Source organism: Vitis vinifera, chromosome 16 (genome assembly GCF_030704535.1).
Source record: "Vitis vinifera cultivar Pinot Noir 40024 chromosome 16, ASM3070453v1".
Lineage (NCBI taxonomy): Eukaryota > Viridiplantae > Streptophyta > Magnoliopsida > Vitales > Vitaceae > Vitis > Vitis vinifera.
The window spans coordinates 17,439,077-17,466,233 of NC_081820.1; the positions used below are offsets into that span (position 1 = coordinate 17,439,077).

The 27,157-nt window shown below is 33.2% G+C and overlaps 1 pseudogene; it reads left to right on the forward strand.

Annotated features, from left to right (window-relative positions):
• The first annotated feature begins 5,280 nt into the window (after positions 1–5,280).
• On the forward strand, positions 5,281–7,102 carry LOC100257118 (acetolactate synthase 1, chloroplastic-like; annotated as a pseudogene).
• Positions 7,103–27,157: the final 20,055 nt, after the last annotated feature.

The following is a 27,157-nucleotide window of genomic DNA, read 5'->3' on the forward strand; positions in this document are numbered from 1 at the left end:
AAATAAATAATATAAATTTTTATGATAAATAATCTTTATATATATGTATAGGATGGGGTCAACTTGTCCTTGAATCAGACTCGAATTTCAAAAAATCTCCATATTAGGAGGGGTGGGGGAAGAGGAGGGGGCTTGGTGAGATGGCACAATAGTCGGTCTCTAGAGGATGAAATTGATGGAGTAATAAAAAGTTAATAAGAAATATGTTTCATTGTATAAGAATAAAATAATAAGAAATTGAAACCATGAAGAATGAAAAAAAAAAAAATTATAGATTTTGCCTTCCACCAACATCCTTGTGTATACATATAGAACATGAGATGCTCGCCAAATGATTAGTATTTATATCAAGTGCAAATATATTCTGTGAGCATTATAATTTGCTTATTGTTATCCTTATTTATAGGAAACTATTGAATGTTAATACCATATTTCTATCTAAGCCAGCTAGTCTTGAGTAGGAAAGACATCCATAGTAAGTCAATTATAGCAACATTGTGATAGGGAATAGATTAGCTTGTCCCTTTATCAACCTTATCATCATCCAAGTCACAGCCTTCAGTGCATTGTATTTTCCAAAGTTTGAAAGAATATTATAAATATCATTTCCCATAATTGTGAGAATGATATTATGATCCAATCATATTCATGAATCTTTTTCTTATACTTGTTTTTGAGATTGTTAGTCACATATCTTAGATTATATCAATAATGAAGAACACAAGACTTGGTCCATCCTATTGGAAGCTTTGGATTTCTTTGTTCCCATACCTTAGATCATCTAGGTGCATGCAAACTACCCTAGGCGTATAGATCCTATGAAATGGAAGAAAAAAAAAATCATATTTTTACAAATCTAAGATCCAAAGAAATGGCATTAGAAAAACTTTACATTTGAATTGTATGTTCTCGAATCAATTCTGCTCACTGAAGATAAAGAATGAAGAATCCGAAAGTCTCAAACACCCAAAAAATTTTGTCCGATGACTTAAACTACGATCTTGGCATTCCAAAGTGTGGGCTTTGGAAGGAAAGAATCTTAAACTCTCTTTTTCTAGAGGTGGAAGACAATTGTCTCTCAAAAATGATGGAAACCCTAACCCTTAAGAGGTTATTTATAGGGTTGCCATATTGGGCTTAAGTGACTTGAGCTTACCAAGGCATAGAATTTATTAAAGAAAATTGTTTTGGAATTTATTAAAAACTATTTTTCTAGAAATTTTATTAAAATTGATTTTTCTGATTTTTTTATTGTATAGTAAAAAAAAGAAAGAAAAAAAGAAAACTTAAGCGAGAAAAATAAATCAAAACCCAAATATGGCATGAAATGAAATATGAGACAAAAATATTAACATAAATAGAATTACAAAAAAATTAAGACAATGAAATATGAGGTAATAGGACTAATATTAATAGAATTATAGAAAAATTAAGACAAAATGAAAAATGAGGCAACAAGACTAACATAAACAAAATTATGGAAAATTTAGGATAGGAATTGCACAAATATCGAAAACTTGAAACAAAATACGTATATTAACACATGTTAACACATATCAACAAAATAATAAATAAACATGACAAACTTATAGATGGGTAGAAAAAGTTTGGCAAATGTGCATACATACAAAATATAGAGTATAATGAACATATAACCCAAATAGGCAAAGAACTGAATAAATGAGATGGATAAAATATTCAACTACCAAAATGCTTACAAAAATAATAAATATAAAACAAGATAAATCTAAGAAATCCTAAAAAGAACAAAAACATAATACAAATAAAGAGATGAAGAAGAAATAACTTACTTGAATGCCACCCTAAATCGATCTAGACTCTCCGAACCTCCCCCCCTAGGGCGCACACACAAAGAGACAAACACAAAAAGAATAAAGTAGCAACACATTTTCTCTCTCTGATTGTCCTCCTATTGCCTAAGGCTTGTGTGCACTTTTTATATAGCTTTCAAGACTTCCACCCTAAGAAAACTCTTGGTCCATGCAAAACAAACAAAGCCCAAAAATGAGAAATGACAACCCAGACCCAATTAAAATAAAATAACTCATATCCATCTATAAGGAAATTTGAATATCAATTCATGCAATTTTTGGGAAAAAAAAATCTAAAATTCAACCTCATGCATTTTTTTTAACAAATTAATAAATAGATAAGTAAATATAAAAAAATAGACAAAAATAAATAAATAATTCATAATAATAATAATAATATAGATGCTAAACATTGCAATCAAAATTCAAATGTTAATCTATTGTAATTAATGATAAAAAAATGAAATGTTGAAATCTCACAACTAAATATTGAAAATTCAATCCAAGCAATTGAAAAAATGAAAAAAAAAAAAAAAATCAAGCTAAATACTCACATAAACTCAGAATCATGCCATCACAACTCAAAAAACAAACCTAAGTGCATTAAGCCTAAAGAATCTAAGTGAACCTAAGGGGGTTGGGTGAACTAATGTAAAATGTGCCTAAGTGATTTGAATGGAAAAAAATCTCTTAGTGAACTAAGTGGAATCTAACTTGAGGGGGAGTGTATATGGGCTTAAGTGGGCATGGTGTCATAGGAAATGCCTAAGTATGCTATCCTAAAAAAGGAAAGTGCACCTAAAAGGGCTAACATGAAAGAAAAAGGAAAAAAAAAAAAACCTAAATCTAACTCAAGGTTACCAATGGTCACAATGAGGAGCCATATAAATCCCCTAACTAGAGTCTCCAAGGTGACTCAAAAAGTATGAGTAGTAATGGACCACTAGGGAATTGTTGTAGAGTATTGAAAGAACACCTTATAATGCATGTGCTAAGAGGACAAAATTGGGGGTCTATACCTAATGCATTTAAGTAATGTATAATGCAATAAATGTTTGGCTAGAATACTTATGAGATATGATGCATGGAATAAGAGTAGATAAAAGTAAAACTTGAATATTATTAAATAAATAATAAATTTTATATCTATTACATCATATCATACGTTTAAGGGTTCTATCCTAATAAAGATCACCATCATTGATAATGATTTTGACACAAAATATTAAAAATTAAAAATAATATGACAAAAATATATTTATCTTATTTACAAATGATAAGAATTTGCAAAATAAACAAACATTTTATTTAAGATTCATATAAAAAAATCTTTGTTTAATGGAAATCTTATATCTTGGCCTATAAAACATAAAACATAATTTTTAAATCTAAATCCTAAATTATCAAATGTATTATTATAATTAATATTTTAAACTATCAAGTGTACTATTTATAGGATAAAATTTTCATTTTCTATCCATTCCATTCTTATATTTACATTTAATTTATTCTAATTAGTTATTTATTATGTATTATAATTTTATATTTAATGTGTCCAAAAAAATATTAAAGTTAATAAATATGAAATTATTAAAAGAGTGAAAAGAAATCTGAAAGTAAAGAGTTTGAGTAGAGAAAGTCTCGTCACTTCGACATATATAAATAAAAAAAATGTCAGAGGTAGGATATTAAAGACGTAATATCATTATTAGAATAACATTTTTTTAAAAAAAAATTGTACCAAGTTTAAGAAAAATAGAGTTAATTGCAAAGAATGGGTTAATTTTTTTTTCCACATTTTAGGAAAATATGGATTAAATAAATAAATAAAACTAAATATCCAATTGTTGTGAATTAAATAAATAAACAAAACTAGATCTCCAATTTTTCCAACATTTTTTTTTCGATATTTCATCTTATTTGGAAAGTGATAGGATTACCGTGGAGCAAATTTTGGGGAAAAAAAAAGGGTTCATCAAGCAAAGTTTCAAAAGAATAGAATTGTCAGTGGAAGGAATTCATAATGAAAAACATTTTTAAGGAATTGATTCTAACTTCTGTATGTCCTTTAAAAGGTACTACCAATTGATTCAAAAACTTGGAGGAAGATCCTCATCCTCTCGACACTTCACTCTAGATGCTAGAATTCAATTAATCTTGTTTCCTACCTCTAGTTAAGTTTGATTCTTCTTTATTTCCATACACACTAATGTGGTATATATTTTTTCACAAGCAACAACAATAAATATATATATATATTTTAAAAAGTAAGGATAATTTTGACATTTGCAAAATTTTTAACAAAGAAAAAATTTAAATCTTACATCATATTTGAGTAAAGTCAAAGCACTGAGAGGGTGTCAGTCTTTTTAGGTTTTTGCTAAAAGTAATTTGCTTTTATATTTTAGGTTAAATGGAAAAAACCAAAATACTTGACTTTTCTAAATGGAAAGAGTAACATGCATATTGGTTTTTCTTTATTTTTAAATACTTAATAAAAATAAAATATTACAAAAATAAACAAACTAATACTTAATACCATTAAGAACTATTTATTTTTAAGTTCTATTTAGAATTAAGTATAAAAAAACAACACCACCTAAGTGTCATTTACGATTCTTAATTCTATACAAACATCTTTAAAGGTTGCAATTGATTTTTAACTTTTCTTAGATAAATAAAAAGACAAAATTCATATTATTAGAGTTTAATTAAGTAGAAGAGTTTTTGTGCATAAAAATGTAATTTGCAAGATGCAACTATTTCATCTTTGCTTCTATTTGGGGTTCTCTTAAAAGCCACAGTTAAGTTGTCAAAATATGCACCTAAATTACTACCAAAAGACTCATAGTTGTCTTAGAAATGAGGTTTGATATCCAAGTAGTCTGTTCAAACAAGATCTTAAAAATTAAAGTTTCACAATAATAGAATATTTTAAAGAGGAGATTTTTTAAATTATAATTACATGACCATCATATTGAAGATTATTGGTAAAAGAAGTCATCAAGATAAGTACCTTAAAATTTTTTATATGTTAGTATTCATGGTGCTGAATATATAGTTGGTCTAGTAGTCATTTCATGGATATTGAACAAAATTTGTTCAGATTGCTATTGTTCCTTCGAAGTGTTGCTATGTGAAAACATGACTTTCAAGTAATGTATGAAAAAAAAAACTATCAAAAATATTGGACGTATATACCATGTTTTTTCGCCATCCATGTTTGATATAAAACCAATCTTGCCAGCCACAAAACGGCACACTCAACAAAACTTGTACTGAGCTCGCTGCATTCAACAATGGCGAATGTTGCAGCTACAAACATCACCTTTTTCAAACCCTTTTTGCAGCATTACTCCAATTTTCCTTCCTCATTTTTCAACATCAGCATCCCCATTCCCAATCATTACCATAAACCTACCAGCACAAAGTGTCTCTCCCGCTGCCACCTCAGTGTCACTCCCGAACCCTCCCGGGGTGCCCCAGAAACCTTCGTTTCCCAGTTCGCCGCTGACCAGCCGAGGAAGGGCAGTGACATCCTTGTGGAAGCCCTGGAACGTGAAGGGGTGACTCATGTCTTCGGTTACCCGGGGGGAGCCTCCATGGAGATTCACGAAGCCCTCGCTCGCTCCTCCATGATCAGAAACGTGCTGCCCAGACATGAGCAAGGGGGCATCTTTGCTGCAGACGGCTATGCTCGCGCTTCTGGACGCCCTGGTGTCTGCCTCACCTCCTCTGGTCCAGGCGCCACTAATATTATCAGCGGCATTGCGGATGCAAATTTCGATAGCATACCCATCGTGGCCGTTACTGGGTAGGTCCCACGAGGCTTGATGGGAACCGATGCCTTCCAAGAAGTCCCACTTATTGATATAACTCGACCGATCACAAAGTTCAATTATTTAGTTCTTGATGTTGAAGACATTCCTCGCACAGTTAAAGAAGCCTTTCTCCTTGCAACTTCAGGCCGACCTGGTCCTGTATTGATCGATATACCAAGAGATATACAGAAAGAGCTCGTGGTTCCGAATTGGAATAAGCCAATTATGCTGCCTGGGAATGCATCCAGATTGCCTAAATTGCCGGAAAAGGCCCACCTGGAAGAAATTGTTCGATTAATTTCAGTGTCAAAGAGGCCAGTTGTGTATGCTGGTGGAGGGTGTATGAACTGCAGTGAAGAGTTAAGGCGGTTTGTGGGGCTCACTGGTATACCTGTGGCAAGTACTTTAATGGGTCTAGGGATTTTCGCATGCACGGATGACCTATCTCTTCACATGCTCGGAATGCATGGGACTATACAAGCAAACTACGCTGTGGACAGGTCTGATTTGTTGCTAGCATTTGGTGTCCGATTTGACGATCGGGTAACAGGTAAAGTTGAAGCTTTCGCTAGAAATGCTACAATTGTTCATATTGATATTGATCCAGCAGAAATCGGAAAGAACAAAAAACCCCATCTTTCAATTTGCACTGATGTAAAGCTGGCATTGGAAGGCATCAACACGATCTTGGAGAAGAATGCAGCAAAGCAACCCACTGCAGAAAACAAAAGAGGAAAAGGGACAAAGTTTAATGACAATGTATCGGCTTGGATAGAGGAAATTGATGAGCAGAAAGAGAAATACCCAGCAAGTTATAAAACATTTGGAGAGGCTATTCCTCCACAGTATGCTATTCAACTTTTGGATGAATTAACTAATGGAAATGCTATTATTTGTACCGGAGTCGGGCAGCATCAGATGTGGGCTGCCCAGTATTACAAGCATAAGAATCCCCGCCACTGGCTCTCTTCAAGTGGATTAGGAGCAATGGGGTTCGGATTGCCTGCTGCTATGGGTGCTGCACTTGCTAAACCCGACGCAATTGTTGTCGACATTGATGGTGACGGAAGCTTTATGATGAATATCCAGGAATTGGCTACAATACGAGTGGAAAATCTGCCAGTGAAGATTATGCTATTGAATAATCAGCACCTTGGCATGGTTTATCAATATGAGTATGAATATGGGGACGGTGATTCGTTGCACTCATACATGGGGAATCCATCGAACCAGGCCCAAGTATTTCCTGACATGTTGATGTTTGCGGAAGCTTGCAACATAACTGCAGCCCGTGTGACAAAGAAAGCAGAGCTGAGAGAGGCAATAGAGAAGATGTTGAAGACTCCTGGTCCATATCTGCTAGATGTGATGGTACCCCATCAAGCACAAGTGCTGCAGTTGATTCCCGATGGTGGCACTTTCAAAGATGCTATCAAAGGTGCTCAGTAAATGTAAAAAAAATGCAATTTTATTATGAATTGTCAAGTACTAATACAATGGAAAATAAAAAAATAATATTTATTTAGTGAGTGAGTTTCCTTTTCTATTTGAGGTTCTCTTAAAAGTCATAATTAAGTTGTCAAAATACAAGTACCTAAATTACTAGCAAATGACTCTTATTTGTCTTGAAAATGAGCTTTGATTTCTAAGAACTCCATTGAAACAAGACCCTAAAAATTAAAATTTCATGGTCATAGAATATTTTGAAAGAAGAGAAGATTTGATTTGTAAATTACAATTACATGAAAATCATATTGAAGATTGTAAACAGAGTCATCAAGAGAAGTAAATTATTGTTTTATATTAATATTTATATTATTGAAGATATTATCATTTAATTTTCATTTCATTGATATTGAGTATAACAAAATTTATTACATGTGTTAGAAAAAGAAGACATAAAAACAATAACTCTCCAATCCCAGGAATGAAAATAAATATCAATATGTCAAAGTAATTTATCTATCTACCAATACAATTCAGATGGAAGTAATTTGTAACAAATTTGCAATCAAAGCACAAAAAAAAAAAAAAAAAAAAAATGAATAGCAAGAATTTTAAGAGATGATTTATCAAACGGATAGAAAGCAAGACACAAATACTAAGATTTAATATGGTTTGAAAATGTGCTTACATGCACAAGTCAAGCTTTGACAACAATTCACTATAGTAAATATTACAAATGTCACTACTCAAACTTTCCATAAGACTTAAGTTAATATGGCAAAAGGAAAGGGATACTTGTATTACTATAAATATGCCAGTTATAACTTCAAACAAGTTTAAGAGCTTAAAAATACCCATAAGACGCTTCAATGGGTGTTTAATGGTGTTAGTAGAAGAAAAGATTGAAACCTAGCCTTTTTTCTTTTCTCCCTAGAACTCTCTTTCTATTTAATTTCTATTTCAACAAAACCCTAAATATTTGCCAATACATGTCATTTTAAGATGTGCTTGTGCCCAAATATTGGGTCTAAGAATTAGGATCAACGATAACTATTAATGGACTACATGCCCTTGAGGAGGATTGTCTTAAGTGAAATTCAATCCCTATTGTAATACTGATGATTCTCTCATTGATCTAATTGTAAAGATCTCTTGAAATTTCTCATACATTAGCCATAAGTTATGCTTTATAGACAATTTGAACATTTTCCTATGGTTAGATTCATTGTGGTTCATTTACATGACTTATGTGTAGAAGCTTGAATAGATCAAGAAAGCATCAAGGGCTCAAATTCTATAGAGTTTCTAAACACTGAAAGTGCAATTGAATTTTTATTTGGAATTGACCCTATTTAAAGTGTAGATCTAATCCTATAATTGAATATATTTGGATGACATCTATTCAATTGATAAATTCTCTATTTTGCTTCATCTTAATCATCATCATTTATCAAGCTCCACATATTCATTTTATCATGAATGATTTTATCTACTTTTAATTCATTTGTCAATCATTTATGTTACAAATTTTAATCACTTTGAATCAATATTTTGAATCATAGATGACTAATCCTTGTGAAAACGGTCAAACACTATACTATAGGTATTCATTCTCAATCAAATGGATAAAAATACTTTAAAAAACTAATGCTATAACTGTTTATTATCAATCAAATTTCCAAATTCATTGCACAAACAACGATAATTAAAACAATAATCTAGATACAATTAAATCAACATACCTATTTACATTTTTCCTGCAACCATCTCATTTACCCACTCGTTTTAGTTAAAGTGTTAGATTGAAAAGGAGCCAAGCCAATATAGATGATTAAGACATACAAGCAAACACATGCTTCATCTTAATCATCATTGTTTATCAAGCTCCACATATTAATTTTATCATGAATTTTTTATCTATTTTTAATTCATTTGTCAATCATTTATGCTACAAATTTTCATCACTTTGAATTGATATGTTGAATGTTAGATGACTAATCCTAGCGAAAATAGTCAAACACTATACTATAGGTATTCATTCTCAATCAAATGGATAAAGATACTTTCAAAAACTATTGCAATAAATATTTATTATCAATCAAATTGTCAAAAGTCATTGCACAAGGAACAATAATTAAAAAAACAATCTAGATACAATTAAATTAACATACCCATATACATTTTTTCTACAACCATCTCATTTACCCACTCATTTTAGTTAAAGTGTCAAACTCAAAAGGAGTCAAGCCAATATAGATGATGAAGACATGCAAAAACACATGCTTCCTCTTAATCATCATCATTTACCAAGCTCACGTATTCATTTTATCATGAATGATTTTATGTACTTTTAATTCATTTGTCAATCTTTTATGCTACAAATTTTCATCACATTAAATCAATGTTTTGAATCTTATATGACTAGTCCTTGTGAAAATGGTCAAACACTATACTATAGATATTCATTCTCAATCAAATGGATAAAGATACTTTCAAAAACTATTGCTATAATTGTTTATTTAAATTACCAGAAGTAATTGCACAAGCAACCATAATTAAAATAACAATTTGGAAACAATTAATACATGGAGCTTGATAAATGATGATTATTAAGATGAAGCATGTGTTTGCTTTCATGTTTTCATCATCTGTATTGGCTTAGCTACTTTTGAATCTAACACTTTAACTAAAATGAGTGGGTAAATGAGATGGTTGCATGAAAAATGTATATAGTTATGTTGATTTAATTGTATCTAGATTGTTGTTTTAATTATCATTGCTTGTGCAATGACTTTGGGCAATTTGATTGATAATAAACATTTATAAAAATATTTTTTGCAAGTATCTTTATCCATTTGATTGAGAATGAACATTTGCAATAAAGTGTATGACTGTCTTCACAAGGATTAGTCATCTAACATTCAAAATATTGGCTCAAAGTGATGAAAATTTGTAACATAAATGATTGACAAATGAATTAAAAGTAGATAAAATCATTCATAATAAAATAAATACATGGAGATTGACAAATGATGGTGATTAAGATGAAGCATGTGTTTGCTTGCATTTATTCATCTATGTTGGTTTAGATCTTTTTAAGCCTAAAAATTTAACTAAATTGAGTGCGTAAATGTGATTTATGCAAAAAAAAAAGAAAAAAAGAAAAAAAGTGTAGCTATGTTAATGAGTCAAATGTGCTTGCTCCCCTAAGTGTGAGGAAAAAAGGCCTTAGCTTGTCTGTGAAACGAGTTATGAAATGTCCCAAAGCTACGAGGCAACCTGTGAGGCGTTGTAACTCTTTCTTATTGTTTAGAGCAATTGTTTTGAGAACAACTTTCACTTGAGCCGGATTGACTTCAATTCCTCTTTGGGTTACCATAAACCTTAGAAACTTCCTTGTGTTGATGCCAAAGGCACACTTAGCTGGATTGAGCTTCATGTTGTATGCTCGCATGAGATGGAATGCCTATTCCAGGTGTTGGGCATGCTTAGCTCGGGTTTCGCTCTTTACAACAATGTCGTCAATGTAGACTTCCATAGTTCAACCAATTAGGGGCTTGAAAATTTTTGTTATTAGCCTATGGTAGGTAGCACTGGTGTTCTTGGGTCTGAATGGCATGACTTTGTAACAGTACAACCCTTGCGGTGTAACAAAGGTTGTATTCTTCTCATCTGACCAGAACATGGGGATTTGGTGGTATTCGGAGAAGGTGTCTAGAAAGGAAAACATCTCATGTCTAACAGTGGCATCAACTATCTGGTCTATCCGGGGGAAAGGAAAGCTATCCTTTAAACAAACGTCATTCAGGTTGGTGTAATCAACACAAACTCACCACTTTTCATTCTTCTTCGGAACTACCACCACGTTTGCCAACCAATCTGGATACTTGACATCTCTGATAAATCCGGTTGCCAATAATTTGTCAATTTCTTCCTGGATGATTTTCTGCCTGTCTAGATGGAAATGCTGGACCTTTTCCCCGACAGGCCGCGAGGTAGGTGAAACATTAAGTCTGTGGGAGGATAAGCAGATGAATCCCCGGCATGTCCGAGTGAGTCTAGGCAAAGATGTCAATGTTGCGCTGGATCATTCTTTCTAACAGTTCTAGTCTCTCATGCGTAAGCAAAGAGCTGGTATAAGTGATTTATTCTATGTCATGTGAAGGGCGTAGTGGTTGAAGAAGATCAACTATAGACAGATCTTTCTCTACCGAGCTCAGTGATTTTTATTGTTTCATTACGCTTGATGATTCAGGGTGTATCTTGTCATCGACCGATTGTCTGAAGTCTAACACCACTTGATAGCATTGGCATGCAGCTAGTTGACTGCCAAGAAGATCGACTTGTCCCTCCTCTATGAGGTAGCTGATGCGACTCTTGGTAGCTTAGCTTTAAAGGCGTATCAACAAAATTTATACCTTAAATACTATTACTAAAGTAGCCAAGCTACTATAGCATAGTGGTTCTAGGATCGTTCACTGGGAAGGGTTTTCGCAAACACTAGTGATATTCAAATTAGGAAAATAGGTGATTTTCTTATGGATGTTAGCTTTAAAAGAAGATGTAAATGTTTTAGAAAGATTTAAACTAATCTAAGCTAACATTAAAGACTAAAATGAAAGGGTGTAAAAACAAGTTTCTCAAAGATAGGATAGCTATGCTCTGGCTCTTATGCAAATTGGAAATCTCAGGATAGGCTCCTCGCGTTGGGGTTGCAACTATGGTGATGCTTGCTTCCCGAACCGGTATGGATTTAGCAAATCAAGTTTTAATCCTTTAAAATGGCAAAACAGATGGTAGTGAATTTCATCAATGGTTATTCACCTTAGACTTCCTTTGAATGGCTCGTAAGAGATAACTAATGGTCTAAAGCCAAAAGCTTACCAAATATTGGCAACTCAAAGTCATTCCAGGTGATAAACTCACCTTTCAATGGCCATTGAAATTGGTTCTAACGGATTAATGCAAAACTTGGAATTAAAAACCTCACCTTCCAATAGCTCGTAGGAGATAACTAATGGATAGAAATCCAAAAGCTTATCAAGTATTGGCCGTTGGAAGTTGTCCAAAGGAAATAAAAACCAAACTTTGCATTAATGAACCATTAATGAAAAACGACTACCTTACCTTCCAGGTGCGAGAAATTTCCATGGGATTACATCCAAGACATCACATAACATCCATACTTTGAGAAACTAAAAGTTTTAGCCAATCATCCTTTGAGGAAAAGCCCTCAGAGGCTGTTTGGCTACTAAGAAAATAGAAATGGGGAAGAACAGAAGAAGAGATAAAAACAGAGCTTTATATAGTTCTAAGTTAATGTACAGAGGATCGATCACCCAATATTTCATATCTTGTGGAGGTGTTGTGCACCTCTATATATAGCAAAATTACAAGATAAAGCCTTATGTTGGCTGAATACAAGGTTACAAAAGGAATTTACACGAGAAAATATCAAGCTAAAAATATCTGGGAAGTCGGTGGTGCGTGTGTGGAGAAACAGAGGATTTCAAAGGCATTTTCGAAAGGGGAAAGATGAAGGGTCCAAATTTCGCAAGGTGAAAAGCCACCTTGCGAAATTTCGCAAGGTGGTTCTTCATGGTGCGAAGTGGCCAAATTTCGCACCATGAAGAAAATCTCCTTGCGAAATGGTGTTCCCATGGCTTGATGCAGTTGTCTTCCGAAGGCCATATCTTCCTCATTTCAGCTCCAAATCATACACGGTTTGAAGCGTTGGATTCTTGACTTCCTGAGCTTTGAAATGGTATATAACATGTAGAAAATGGACTTCGGTAAGTGCTCCAAAAGTTCAAAGGAAGACTACAGCTGCTGTCCTCTATTTTCTTCACTTTGCTTGTTTTTCCTCTTTGCTTCTCTCCTTTACTTGGCTTGTCTTAATGATCCAAAAAGCTGTCAAAACAATAAAACTAGCCACAAATATGATTAGAAGTCATTGCTAAGTCCTTAACATGCCAATTGGAATAAAGATGGAGAATTACTACACAAAAGTGCTTAAAACATAATGAATTAAAGGTGTAAAATAGCACTTTTTGGGTAGTAATCAGTAGCTCACCATTTGGTGGTACGTAGAGGGAATGACTTTCATTCTGTGAAGCATGCATGCCCGATTATAGCATTGTATGGGAACAAGTCGTCAACCACCGAGAATCACACATTCAGGGTGAATAGGCCAACTTAGACGGGTAGTACAACGTCACTTAGGAAATTCGTTGTAGCTCCATTGAACCCAAACAATAAATGCCCTGGGTTCTCTAGGGCGGATAGTGAGTAGCCCATCTACTTGTAGGTGAACATTTGCAAGAGGTCAGCTAAGCTACCCGAGTAAACCAGAATCCTTCTCATGTCAAATCTGCCTACCCTAGTTTTAGGACTAGGGTATCTTCATGCGGTTGCAACACTTAGTTAGCATCTACTAGAGGAAAAGTAACTATGTCGTCTATAGGGCGCACACTCTCTTTCAAAACGTTGCTGAATGGAATTAACCCGCTCTTTTACAGAGGCTGCACAGAGCGACTTTCACCTTTGCTGCTTAAAACTGTGTTTATTGTCTATGAGGCCTCTATGTATGTAGTTGATGACAACTTTGGGAGCTGTCAGAGATGCAGGGGCTTGGATGGTTGCCTCTTGCACTACCTTTTTTTGCCTGCCAGTTGTGCGGACATACTGTTTTAGGTACCCGACCTTAATTAGTTTCTTCACCAAGTAATGGAGACTCTTGCATTACTTGGTGATATGATCGTGATCCTAATGATAGGAGCACCTTCCATTCCAATCTCGCTTAGCCAGATCTGTCTTGATAGGTTTCGGTGACCTGAAGTATGACAGATCATGAATGATAGGAAGGAGTCTTTCATAGGAGATACTGAGGGGGGTGAGTCTCACTTGCTAGCTTGCCTCGATTGGTTCAAGGGCTTAGAACTGCTGGCCTCATTGTTCTTGGTCGGGCGATTGGTGACCAAGACTTGTTGAGAAGCTGCTCGGACTTCGTCTTCAAGCATAGAATATTTATCAGCCTGTCTGAACAGGTCATCCATCGTTGCAGGCGGCTTCTTTGCAAGAGACTCAAAAAAGGGTATGCTCAGGTTGATATTTCTCTTGAAGATTTACAGGATGACATCCATATTGTAGGATTCCACTTGGAGTACTGCTTGCCGGAACCGCTTCATGAAGTCTTTGAGCGACTCGTTCTCCTGCAACTTGATGTTTTGTAGGGTGCTTATGTTCTGTTTTTGGTGAGCAGAACATAGGTAGTGGCCCACAAAGGCTTTCAAGATATCCTGGAACGTGTTTAAGGAATTCGGTGGGAGATGGTGGAACCATGATAAAGCTGAGCTGTGTAGGCTAACCGAAAAAATCTTGCATTAGTGCATTATTCCCTATGTCAAGGGTCATAAGCTGCCTGAAGTGCATAATATGATTAAATGGGTCGCTCGTTCCATTGTACATCATGAACTTTGACACTATGAATCCCTTGAGCGGCTCTTAGTTGAAAATATGGGGGCCAAATGGCGTGGAGAGCATGTCATCCAGCCATTGACTGATGCAGTCATGTAGAGCTCGCTTCGGCAACACTTCAACTTGCTACCTTGATAGTTGAGAGGGTCGTTCTAGCATATGTGTTGTGGCTGCGGGACCTAAACGAGCACTCAGAATTTCTAACATGCGTGATTGCCTCTCCACGCTTGGCGCTTGAGGTCCTATCCGAGCTCACAATGCATCTAATAAATGCAATCTTTTGTTGCGCCTCATTTTCTTGGATACTCGGGTAGAGGTTGTTCCTTCATTCGGTTGAATCTGGCGATCCGATGAAGACTCCTCCTTGGATTGTTTTGAATAACTGCTAGAAGAGAACTCTATTCCCCAAGAGTAAAATGCCTCAGCAGTTCGTCTCAAAGTCGTGTGTTAGCTCTGAGTGTGCTGACTTTAAAAGGGGCTCGCTATTGACATCTGAGCCCGCAACTCCTCATTCTCCTCTCTGAGTCATTTCATTTGGCAAAACGAGGTCCGCATTTGTCAATCATTTTCTCATTGGCATATTTCCATCATTTTATGCCATACAAAATAATCCTCCCCTCCCATAGTTGACGATTGACTTCTAGAGGGTGTTGACATCCTTAGTTCTTTCGCTTCCCACAGACGACGCCAATGTTGGTGCAGTGCCAACTAGATTTAGTCCATCTAGCTTCTCTGGAGTCAAATGAGCTTCTTTCCTACACAAATGATGTCCAGATAGGTGGTTCGGGCATTCCCCTCCGAAGCTTAGTTAGAAAATAATAAGGACGGGTCTAATTCTTTCAAATGGATTTGTACGCGCATACTTTTTTCATGCTTCTCCTAGGTTTTTATAGAGCGGATGGCACCTTCATCCTAGTGCTGATGGTGCATTCATGCCTTTTTTGTGATGATGATTGCCACTAAGGCGGAAATCAAGCCTTAGCAAGAGGGTCAATGCCATCATCTCTACACGGATTGAGCAATCATACTAAACAAAATCCGTTGACTAGTGCCATTTTGATAGCTGTTGAGCAAGAGTCTCAGACCATGTAGTTGACTATGCATTTACGTTTATCAATGTCGCAGATTGCGCCTAGCAATTAATAAACATTGACTTTCAGGTGTAAATGTCGTCTAAGTCGTTGCTCAAGCATTGGATGTGATTGTCCATTTGTTCAATGCCTAGAGTCTCTGGTTGTGTTAGTTAATCCGTTTGGAAATCTCTGTTGACTTGGTCTGTCCATTCCGTCTGACATCTGGAAAGAAAGAAAACTCATTCGTCTTGTGCTAGATGGAATTTGTTTTGGTTCAGACAAATGGATCTAGACGGATCATCTTTTTACCTTGGACGAACCAAGGTTTTGGATTGGGGGAGGATACGTGGAGGGAAGGCCCCATAACTTATACTTGAGATTTTAATTCTCTCAAATTGAAAGATATTTTGATTCCTAAGTTACTTTTTAATTTTTATTTTTATAAAAAACACAATCGTATATTATTAAAAATAAAAAAATTAATTATAATAAATTAAAAAATAAATAGTTTTTAATAAAATGTGAATATTAATAATAAATAAAATTATAAATGATTTTTTTTATAAATATTATAAAAATATAAATATTAACATTAATGGATTCATTTTGTTAAAAATAAATAATAATATTTCAAAATTAATAATTTCTATTAATTTCTATATGATTTTATAAATATTATAAAATATGAATATTAACATCTTATAAAAGAATAATTAATTTATTTTAAAAAAAATAAAGAATGATTATTTAAAATTAATAATTTCTAATACTATTCTATTTTAAATGAATATGACAACAAATAAAATTTAAATTTTTAAGGTATAAATGAGCCAAATTGTTTATTATATTTATTACTCAAATATGAAGATGACAAATTGAATTATTTTATTTAAAATTACAAGATTTATTTCAAGAATTTAAATAATTAATTATGTCTATTATTTTTTATAGTTATTAAATAATTTCTAATACTATTCTATTTTTTAATTATTAAACTTATTAATAAATTCAATACAAATTCTCACATGATTTGAAAATCATTTTTATAATAAAAAAAATCAAAAGAACAATTCTCTATTTTAGTTTGTTTTTAAAAATTATTGTTATAGAACAATAACCAAATATTGGTAAAAATTTTAAAAACAATTTTGTTTTTTAAATCACACGTACAAATATTGTGAATATTATTAGAGTTTGAAGTGTTAAATATTAAAACCTATATATAAATTGTTAATTCTAATTCTATTAGCAAACTAATTCTAATTATACTATAAAAAAAATTCAAACTCTAATAAAACTATATTATTAATTAATAATAATCCTAAAATAAGAAAAATAAAAAAAATTATCACTTTCTATATTTACGCTTGATGTAAGTACGTAATCAAACATATGAATCGCCATTGTTTCCTCTTGACAAAAAACAACTCCACTTTGGTGAATTATACAATAGGTATTACTCTAAAAAGATAAGGATCAAGTCAATAAAAATCCTCATAAAAAATCCAAGTATCATTTATAGAATGGATAATCCTTTCATCGAACAAAGAAGACAATTGCCCAATACCGAAGTAACATATTGATCTACCTATACATGCACAATCACAGCAGTAATAATTGTTTTCATTCATCACTAAGAGCCAAACTATTGAAGGCTAGTTTAATATTTGTACGGTTTGCTCATTGTGGACTTCATCTTTATTTGAAGGTCATACCAGCCAAAAGATCAAGAGCTAAATCTCTATCTTTTAAGCTTGAGTTCACCCTGAATTGGGGAACTGATCATTATAGTATGCACTAGATGATGGCTGTTCCACTTCCTTATTCTATATCCAAACTGTTCAACACATTTGTTGAGTTGAACTGCTTGTTTTGATTAATTTTGAAGCATATGAAACATGAGGGGAAAAAACAAACCTAAGTTCACGAAAATCACTTCCATGACCCAGTAAGTTAATTTATGGAGCTTCTATTGTGTAGAGAGAAAAAACAAACCTAAGTTCACGATATCCTTATATTGAGCGCTGTAAATAATGCTTTCTTGGCTAGTGGATATTTCACATGAATAAAGCAATGAAACCAAATATGTGAAAGGAATCATAATCATTTGCCCTTATTCTAAACCATACTACAATAGGAGTTTTGCCCTCAATTTTGGTTAATGATATACAACTAATGAGATGACATGCATAAATAATTGTCTCAACCCAACATTTTTTGCTCAATCTAACATACATCACCTTTTATTAGTAAAGTTCAATTTATATGCTTTGTTACTATGGTGTATCTCTAATTCTGAAGTGTCAAAAAATGCTTTTATTTTCAAATACTTGGAGAAATGAATCATTTTGATATTCACAACCATTATTTGATCCTAGTAGTTTGATCTTTTTTCTAGATTGAGTTTCAATAATCTTTTTCCAATTAAAAACAATTCGTAAAATTTCATCTTTAGTTTTCATGACATATACTAAAACCCTTCTAAAAGTAGTTATTATCAATAAAATAATTAATTAGTGCATACCTCATAAAGAAGCTACTTTGGTTGGTCCCAAAACATCCATATGGACCTAATTTAAATTCCCTTCAGTACATTGGAAACTTTAGTCTCAAATCTCACTTTTAATGCTCACCAAATCCTAATTTACAAATTTTGTACCCTTAATTATTTTCCCAAATTCTATAAAGTCTTTTCACCTGCATGTCCCAGGCACACATGACATAGTTTTATGGTTTCTAATTCTTCATCATCAATGGTTGTTGTTGATTCATCAATTATACTCCCATGAAAGTAGTATAGAATATTATTCTAATACTCCAAAAGAAATAAGACAATTGTTCAAATTTTACACATACAAACATCTATTAGAGTTTTAATGAGTTGAAATACCATGAATCTTCAATTGGATTATTGCCCATGAAAACAACACCATGCAGTTCTTTGCAACTTGAAAACCACTCTCTATTGGAACATGTGATAAGTGCTTCGAGGATCCAAAATCCATTCATTTGGGTCGCATAAAATAGATGAGTTAACCAAAGCAAAGCTTGAATCATCATTTCCATAGTTTGCCATACGAGCATTAGAGACCATCTTGCCTTTAATCTCTTTTTGCTGCTTAGGACAATCCTTTTTCTAATGCTGCTTTCCATGATAAGAGACACTTTAATCTTTTGCAGGTTTGCTTTCACATTGAGAGTTGCCTCTTTTTTTCATGTTTATGAGTTTGAGATTGGTCTCTTACTGTTAATGTTTTTGCTAACATATCTGTATGACTCTTTTGGCTTTTTGTCTTGCATTCAAAGCTCAACAAAGTGGTACACACAACATCAAAAGTTGCCTTATCCTTATCATAAAGTAAAGTGATAGCGAGATATTCATCGAGAAGAAATTTAACAATAACAAGGCTTTATTTTCATCTTTAACATTCTCATCTAAATCTAATAAATGTGCTATGGTTTTATCAAAAGCATGGATGTGATGATGTATAGACATACCAAAAAAGTTTTTTCTTCAAATAGAGTCAATTTTTAAAACTCTTTATCATATACATGTCCTTCATTGTCTTCTATAAGATTTTTGCAAATGTCTCCTTCATAATAACATATTTACTAGCTTTAGTAAGACAAAAAAAATAACTACATGTCTAACAGTTGATCCTTCCCCATTCCTTGTCATTCATGTCTTCAAGTTCTTCCTAAAGAGCATTATCTAAAAATTGTTGCCACAAGAAGTACAATACCTAACATTGCCACATTTAAAATTTTTAATCCCATCAACTTTCTGTCTCAAATTTTCCTCCTCTTAATTGATAATGCCATTGTCATTTTCTTTTAACTAACCCAATAAGGAATAGTCATGGGTAGACCAGGGCTATGTAATTTTATGAAACTTGAAATGTATACAGTGAAACTGGGACAACTACTGCCTCAGGTTTCAACCGAATAAATGAGATCAGGTGGGACACAATAAGCTATTTCTTTTTACCAAGCTAGGTTTTTGGCGTTATCTTCATTGTACCAATTTTAAAGAGGAATCTCAGAAAGTCATGACACCTCAATGCAAGGAGCAAGCACTAATGTCTTTTGAAAATTGTTTTTAAAAGTAGTTTTATGTTCTTGAGAACAAAAAAATAGCAAAACATGTTCAACAATCATGAAACTATTTTTTGCTTTTTATTTTTAAGAATAAGAAATAAATATTTTTAGAAAACATCTTCTAGTTGTTTTCAATTGTTTTATAAAGACTGTTTTAAAAAAATTATTATACAAATATGGGGAATGACTAAATATAAAAATTATTCCTACAATATATTTAAAAACTTTTGTTGTACAAAATATTAGAGAATAACTTTCAAAAATTGTTTTAAAAAATAATTAATAATTACCAAAGAAGGTCGAAATATAATCATCTCATTGATATTAGTAATGATTCTTATCTATAAAAGGAACATAATTTGTTATAAGTGAGTTTCAATATTTATAAATAGATATTCTTTTTTTTTCCTTTCCCTAATTATCATTTCCTAGGAAAGTAAAACCAAAAATATAAACTTAGAAAATGATCATAATATCTTTTATGCTAAATTTGCAATTTTCTTTTGATTGTACATTATAAGTCCGTGTAAGGTCAAGCAAATAATGACCAAGGCAACATCAATTGTTCCAGTTGGGGAGAAGAAGAAACTGCTTAAACAGTTTGATGTGGAAGGGATATGGTACTACGTAAATTACTTAAAAATTAAGTACTAGTTCATAGTAGTTGGCTTCAATTTCAAGTTTTGGGCTTTTCTATGTGGGTGTTTTTTTTTTTACTAAATAAAAAAATCCAAAATATCATACTTTTTCTATTAAGTTAAAAGTAACATGTTAATGTCAACCAACATAACTAAACCGAATCTATTGATAACAAGTTCACTTTAATTATATTGATTGATATTAACATGTTACTTTTAGCTGATTAGAGAAAGTAAAATATTTTAACTTTTTCTATTCAATAAAAAAAACAAGCACTAAGGTGATTTATTTATCTTTAATTTTAAATAGAACTTTAATACTTAATAGTGTTAAGTATTAGGCTGTTTGTTTTTTAAAAATATTTTATTTCTATTAAACATTAAAAAGTAAAGTAGAACCAATATGTTACTTTTTCTATTTAGAAAAAATTAAATATATTAATTTTTTCTATTTAGTAAAAAGTTTATAATAAGTTATGAAAAAATAGAAAAACAAACAATCAAAAGTTTAAAAAACAAATGCTCTCTAAGATGGTGTTTGTTTTTTTTATTTAACTCTAAATAGAACTTTAATACTTAATAGTATTAAGTATTAAATTGTTTGTTTTTATAATATTTTATTTCTATTAAATATTAAAAAGTAAAGAAAAATTAACATGTTGTTTTTATAATATTTTATAATATTTGGTTTTTTCTATTCAACAAAAAGTTTATAATAAGTTATAAAAAAGTAGAAAAATAAACAACCTAAAGTTTGAAAGCAAATTGCTTTCAACAAAAAGCTAAAGAAACAAACACCATATAAGTCTTCCTCCAAACACAATAAAGAACAGGAAATAACTTATATATTTTATTCTCATCAATCGCTATAGAGTCCAAATATACTATTAAAGTAAAAGTGATATGACTTTCATCTTTTTCTTAAGATAAGAAACATTTTTGTACAAGTTCATTCAAAAAGATACTTTAATTATCATACTTACAAAACCCTGTATGATTCATAATTGGCAATGCTTAATTTTTGAAAGTCATAAAATAAAAACAAATTTAAAATTATCAACATAAAATTCTGAAAAGGAAATATATCATCAATTCACGTGGTTCTTAATTTAAAAATAAAATAAAATAAACAAAACCGAAATTTTGGCATCCTTCATGAATCTTGAGGGTGACAGTAACGTTTCCTCTGTATAGAGAAGAGAGAAACCTAGCTGCTTCTTACGTCGTTTGGCAGGAAGTAAACAATTGCTCATATAATTCAATTATTTTGGAGCCTACCTGAATCTTGAGGGTGACCTTTATCCGTCCTCCTTTGGATGGGAAAGAGAGACCTAGCTAGTGTTTGGCAAGAAGTACCAACTTCCTCTTATAATTCAATTATTTAAGGGAACAGGTGGGGTTCCTTGGTTACTTTCCAAATTCAGTGTGCTAGGAGATATTCTTTTTCTGTGCCAAGATATTATGGTCTGCTCGGAAAAGTTGAAGAAGATCAATGGCCAAGATATTATGGTCTGCTCGGAAAAATTGAAGAAGATCAATGGCCATGTGGGGCAATTACCTCATTTATTGATTGATTGATTAATTTATTCAGATAAGTGCTTACAATATTGTAAACATGACCCTTTCCTCAAGACAAATGATGTCCCCACTAGGCATTCTGCATGAAGCACATATGACAAAAAAGTTAGGATTTAGTTGAAGATATTTTATTTTTGAAAGAAAATAATAAATATAAGTTAAGTTTCAAATTAATAATTATTTTTAATTATTAAATAGTTATTTTTAAGATATATATATATATATATTTTTTTTATAAAAAAAACAAGGTAATGAATATTATTTAATTTTAGGTTACTTCTTGGGATCTAGTATTTAGCTTATCTTATTTTCAAGTTATCATAGGCAACCCCATCTCTACGATATGAACAATCTTGAACTCATGTCTTCTCTTTCTACTTAAGGCATGCATCAATATCAATTGGCTCTAATCAAGGAATCATCTATTTGATATTTCAACGCTCAATTCCTTAGGACATGACAGGTTGATTAAGGAAATTTTAGACTATTGAATTTGCTAGTATGATAATAAGAGCAAGAGAGACAAAGTATTTAAAATTCTCTATGAAAGTGAATCTTAATGATGAACTACACCTAGAGGAGGGTTGAATAGGTTTTTTCTTTTAACAAAATTGAAAAAGTCCTCCAACATATATTATTTTTTCCTTTGAATCCTCACAATTTATATTCATCTCTTCTAACAACTATTCAACAAAGGATAAAAATCACAAGCGAATATGAATGCAACAACACTCTCTCAACAATTTACACATGCAAGTTATATGCAAATGCTTCAACATTCTCCAATATTAATTCCTAAGAACAATTATCACCTTAATATATATCCATTTATTACTTGATATCACTAACAATATGAATAAAAAAATTATTCAAGAATATCTAAAATGGTAATCATGCCAATTTCAGCTCATATTTCATCTTTTCAACAAACATGCTCAAGTAACAAAAGGATAAAAAAAAACTAGAGATAAATCGAAGAGAGAATTAGAGTAAGAGAGACAATGACAACAAATTTTATGTGAAAAATCTTTTAAGAGATAAAAAACTGCAGGCCTACCAATCATAAAAAAATTTACTATGAAAAATAACTAATGCATACAAGGATTTACTTAGCTTAAGTCCATTAATCCTTCACAGACTAGTTGATCATCACCTTCTCACTTTAGCCACATGCTTTCATCTTCCGAAACATAGTTAGAGTCCTCACCAAGCTTGATATCGGCCTCTTCTTAAAGCTCAATCAAGAAGAATATTGTCTGTCATCCAAAACCCAAATAAATAGGAAATTGAGAGATGAATAAATGGGAAAACTCAACCCATTTTTTTTAAAAATCCATTCGGAAATCAAGGTAAGAAAAGAGATTTTCATGGTAACCAAACACCCTAAATTTGGTAAGAGAAGGGAGCTCAAGAGGGGAACAATTGCAAGTGTCTCTACCAAAATAGGAAGTAATTTTAGGTTTAAAGGAAAGAGGGCCTTGATCCAACAGTTAGAAACCATCAAGAAAAAAATAATTTAACTGAATCATAGAGACCTGATTATGTGTCACAATAAGTCGGACGCCTCTAACTCAACATGCTCTGTTAGAGGAATCCATCGTCGTCTCAAAAGAATGATCCATTAGGGAGTCACAAGAGAATAAGCCGCTAGGGCAACTACCACAATCTCAACACAATAATCTACTGAAGAGTCATGGATGGTGGGATAGTTAGAACCCGAGAGTTGTGCACCTCTGAAGGTTCATCTCGGTAAAAATCACTGAAACAGTGACACAGTAATGTAAATAAACATCCATCGGCAGAGTAATGAAGACCGTAACAGATATGTAAGAAAACAATCATATCCATAGCTAAAAAAGGGAAATATGCCCCAGTATAACAACTAGTACATCCGGTCTGTCCTGATAACTCGAGAATAGCTCCATGGGGATGTATAAGAGATTTGACATGTACTCCACTGAAATGATGATATGGGAGTCTATGCACCTGAGATAACTCCATCTAAGAATCATGACAATATCGAAAAATATGAGCCTGACTGAATAATTCAAGGAGGGCTCCACTGGATAATCAAAACAAAATGAAAGTGAATCATCAGCTCGACGTGCAACTCATAATTGGGGATGATCATGCAAATCAATGGAGATCTACAAATCTCAACCGAAGAGGAAATATGCCCCAGTATGGCACCTAATGTGCGGTAGGTCGAAAAATCGAATGACCTTGAAGCATCCATCATCAAATGCGTGATCCTAGTAATCCAAATCCACAGCTGAATCAAATCCACGGGTCAAAATCCATCTCCCGGAAGAAGAAGTATGATGACATCTAAAGGTCGAAAAGTGTGGATCTGACTAAATGGCTCAAGAGAGGCTCCACTAGAGGATCATGACAAGATAACAAACATGTCATCATCTCGGCGTGTATCTCATAAATGGAGATGAGCATGCAACTCCGTAGAGATCTATAAATCTCACCCAAAACGGAATATGCCCCAGTATGGAATCAGATGTGTGATAGGTCAAAAAATCAAATGACATCAAATCATCCATCATCAAATGTGTAATCCTAGTCAACCACGTCCATAACTACATCGAACCAATAGATAAAAAAGACGTATCCTAGAAAAAAAAAGTATGATGACATCCAAATGCTGAAAAGTGTGGGTCTGACTGAATGGCTCAAGAGAGGCTCCCTTGGGAAATCATGATAAGATAACAAACAAGTCATCGTCTCGGCATGTATCTCGTAAGTGGGGATAAACATGCAACTCCATTAAGGTCTATAAATCTCAATCGAAAAGAAAATATGCCCCAGTATGGAATTAGATGTGGAATAAGCTGAAAATCAAACAACATCAAATCATCCATCACCAACTGTATGATCTCTGTCACCCAAATCCATAGCTGAATCAAACACAAACATCAAGGAGACATCTCCCAGAAGAAGAAGCACGATGATATCTAAATGCTGAAAAGTGTGAGCCTAACTGAATGGCCCAAGAAAGACTCTACTGGGGGATCATGATAAGATAACAATAGACTATCAACTCGACACACATCTCGTGAGTAGTGAAGATCATGTGACTCCATGAAGATCCTGTAAATCTCAATCGAAAAGGAAATATGCCCCAGTATGGCATAGATGTATGGTAGATTGGAAAACTGGATAACCTCAAATCATCCATCATCGAATGTGTAATCCCAGTCATCCAAATCCACAACTGATTCGGGTCCAAACATCAAAGAGGCGTCTCCCAGAAGAAGAAGCATGAGGATATCTAAATATCAAAGTGTGGGCCTAACTGAATGGCCCAAAAGAGGCTCCACTAGGGGATCATGATAAGATAACAAACAGGTCATCTTCTCGATGTGTATCTCGTAAGTGGAAATGATCATGCAACTCCATGAAGATCTACAAATCTCAATTGAAAGGGAAATATGCCCCAGTATGGCATCAGATGTATGGTATATCGGAAAATCGGACAACCTCAAATCATTCGTCATCAAATATGCAATCCTAGTAATCCATATCCACAACTGGATCGAGCTCAAATATCAAAGATGAGTCTCCCAGAATAAGAAGCATGATGATATCTAAATATCAACCAAATCTCAAATACCTGTCCAAGTAGGGGTTGTCGAAGACGACATCTGATCCCATGGCCTTAGGGTGGTCTTAAGACAAGGGACGTAATGTAGGCTAGGGTTATAAGGTAATAAAAATGAAGAGAAATTAAGCCTAAATACCCAATGATAAAAAACTCATGCCCTCATGTATAAAATGCAACATGTATAAAAAAACTCATGAACCATGGACCCGAGGGTGCATAATGTGAATATAATATTAATAATGAGACAATGAAGTGAATCAAACTGATAATGAGATACGCAAGAATGATGCAAAAGAGATATCAAACTTGAAATAGGTCAGTGTAAGAAAAGAACAAAGGGGTGAAGCGAATGGGATGAATCACAAGCAATGACGGGGATGATAGCGAAACAAAGAATATACGAAGAAAAGTGATGATCAACTCAAATCAAACATGGAGTGAAGTCACATCAACAATGAATGTAATGATGGAAAGGACAATGACTCTGAGCCCCTAGGAGAAGGTCACTCATCTCACTCTCAAAATATACGACAAAATGAATACAAAGAATTGAGGGTCTTGGAAAGCTCACATACGAAGTCCCATCAACAAACATACTCGATAAAATGACCCTCAGATATCAATATACACACTTAATGATGGAGAATACTATGCACATACACACATGTGCTTATTTTTCTTTTCTTTTCATCATCATTTTTTTTTTCAGTTTTTTTTTTTTTTTTTTTTACATATATACAAATACACATACCCTGAACATGAACAAAATAAGCCCCAAATATGATATCAATAATGGATAGACACACTCCCAAGTGCTTCGATAACAAAAAACTCTATTTGACAAGATGACCTTTTCAAACTAAGGATCTCTGAATCAGTGTCCATGGGATAGATAATGGAAATGATATGACTATTCTCCAAGTAATGAACTGATGAGGATCACCACTCAGGGTAGAGAGAATATGAAGCAACACAAGTAGTAGATAGAATAAAAGATAAAAAAATAAAAAAGATGAAGAACACAACCAATAAGATACAATGGAATGCCGTAGTGTGATGGTAGGAAAAAATAATATGAGAAAGATGCATTTGTAGGTCTAAGATTCATTAGACTCCCAAACAATGCATGCATACACTAAATGGCCCCTATCTTGGTGTAGAAATGTAAGCAAGGCAATACGAAAGAAAGACTATAATGCACATGCGAGGCTCAATGGGCTAGCAACGGTTTGTATGTCAAAAGGGAATAACAAGGCATTTGGCTAACTGAAATGATGGCCATCCATCTTGCGACCATGGTCTCAAACATAATACTTCCTCAGCTGATCTACGTTAGTCGGCTTTGAGAATTGGTTTTCATCCAAATCCATCAACCATGTGGCACCCTCTAGGGACAACTCCCTGATGAAATAAGGTTTGCTCCAACTGGGTCTGAACTTCCTTCTAGGATCTCTGATCAAACCTCTAATGACCCTCAAGACTGAGTCACCTCTCTGTAATGGTCTATCAACAATCTCTGCTATCTTCCCTTGCCAGCGGGAGATGAAGGAAGAAATGGACTCATCTGATCTCTGTCTGAAAC